The following is an 817-nucleotide window of genomic DNA, read 5'->3' on the forward strand; positions in this document are numbered from 1 at the left end:
TTGCTTGTATGCTTATTGTTATTTTTAGTGTTTTGCCCCAATGAGATCTTATGAATTTACTTGTCTCAGTGTGCAGAAAGAACCAAAGGATAGACTGTCAGCAAACGAACTAATGGTAATGATTCTTATCCTCCGCTAGCTTGAAGTTTGTATCGATTGGACCTATAGTCATTAAGGGGATGTATCTTCATCAAATGCAGGTGCACCCTTTCATCACTAAGTATGAAAATCTTGATATTGATCTTGCTTCGTACTTCAACAGTGCATCAACATCACCTGCCATGAGTTGAGGAATGTTTGGTATGTGTATTTCTAAGATATATAGTATATTCCTTGTGAATCCAATCTTAAAATCTCCCTTTTGAGATTATATTGAATGAAATTCAGTTAAGCAGCAGGTCTGGATTTTTTTTTTTTTTAAAAAAGAAACTACTAGATTCATTAAGGATCTTGTTGCTTTATATCTTTGTACAGGACTATCGAAGGGAGTAAAGAAAATAATTCATGTAGTGAACTCCATCTTTAGGGACAAGGCTTAGTTTTTCTTTCATTTGTTGTACATGCCATGACTTGCAAAATTATGATCTATTCTTAGACGTGGCCTCTATAATGGGAATGCAGAAATTGAATAACTTTTATAGCACTGGCCAGATTCTTCGATTGTGATTCTTTGAATATTATATTCGTTATATATACTGTTTTCTCTTGAATGAACAGATTGAGCGAACTGTTAACCTAATAAAAGGGGATTGCCAACTGCTATTTTTCAGTCTTTACTGTTGCTGAGCGGTGAGCCATCATGTGACACATTCCTACA

General features: G+C 34.8%; 1 long non-coding RNA gene across 1 annotated transcript; it reads left to right on the top strand.

Moving 5' to 3' along the window:
* Nucleotides 1–6: 6 nt before the first annotated feature.
* LOC111389481 lies at nucleotides 7–817 on the top strand. The gene is made up of 3 exons (XR_002701738.1): nucleotides 7–115; nucleotides 201–300; nucleotides 718–817. It is a non-coding gene; the product is annotated as an uncharacterized LOC111389481 (long non-coding RNA).

The sequence above is a fragment of the Olea europaea genome, unplaced genomic scaffold (genome assembly GCF_002742605.1).
Source record: "Olea europaea var. sylvestris unplaced genomic scaffold, O_europaea_v1 scaffold5971, whole genome shotgun sequence".
Taxonomy (NCBI): Eukaryota; Viridiplantae; Streptophyta; class Magnoliopsida; order Lamiales; family Oleaceae; genus Olea; species Olea europaea.